Here is an 820-nt window from a genome sequence, read left to right as displayed (position 1 = left end):
GCAGCACTCAGAAAGTATAAGAGCAAACTAGGGAGTCAATGAAAATGTACTTTTCCAAATCAAACTGTGTTTTACAGCCTCAAAGGAAGATCCTCACGTAGCCTGAATTAAAAAAAAAAAAAAAAAGCTAAGAAACCAGAGGGTTACTAAGGCGTTACTAAGGCACCAGAGGGGGCGCTAACGAGCAGTCTCCGTTGGCCATTGCCATTTCAGTTAGCGGCTCTGAGAGATGAGTCAGCAATTTAAAACTATCTGCCATAGGTAGTTTGCCACAGATAGGCCCCTGAAGGAAGCCTGCTTCCAAACTCACTGAAGGCATTTCTACTGTATCAACAGCATGAAAACTTCTGTGAATCTCTCCTGTTGCCTTCGCGTTTCCTAATTGGAAGATGAAGCCACCGCAAGAGAAAGAGACAAAAGCTATTTTTTCAGGGATTGGGTGTTACTCATTTACCCCTTTATTAAACTCATATTATTCAACATGTTCCATGCGTCAAACATCTTTTCTTAGGAAAATCATGATGAATAAAACACAGTTGTAGCTCTCAGAGAATGATCTGCTAATGAAGATTTTATAGTTTTGTGGGCGTAGGTTATTTATATAAACCAAGACGAAGACTTTGAAAATACCAGTTATTTGTATTACTAGTCCCCGTGCTTATGTTAAGCCTGGTCGTGTCTCTGAAGGCTAAGACCCAAGTTTAGCTAAAGTATTAAGAAATAAATGAGTCAAGTGTGAAGTCTGTCTGCCGGCAATGAAACTATTCCCACACAATCTTTTTTGATGGTTTCATTTCATCTATAGAAATAAAATAAAAAT

General features: G+C 38.8%; 1 protein-coding gene across 1 annotated transcript in view; it reads right to left on the bottom strand.

Annotated features, from left to right (window-relative positions):
* Window positions 1-820, bottom strand: part of LOC101357370 (usherin) — a 276794-nt gene that overhangs the window by 275060 nt on the left and 914 nt on the right. The window lies entirely within an intron of this gene.

The sequence above is a fragment of the Trichechus manatus genome, unplaced genomic scaffold (genome assembly GCF_000243295.1).
Source record: "Trichechus manatus latirostris isolate Lorelei unplaced genomic scaffold, TriManLat1.0 scaffold00039, whole genome shotgun sequence".
NCBI lineage: Eukaryota > Metazoa > Chordata > Mammalia > Sirenia > Trichechidae > Trichechus > Trichechus manatus.
Note: the sequence above shows the minus strand (reverse complement) of the source record. Positions and strands in the feature narration are given on the sequence as shown.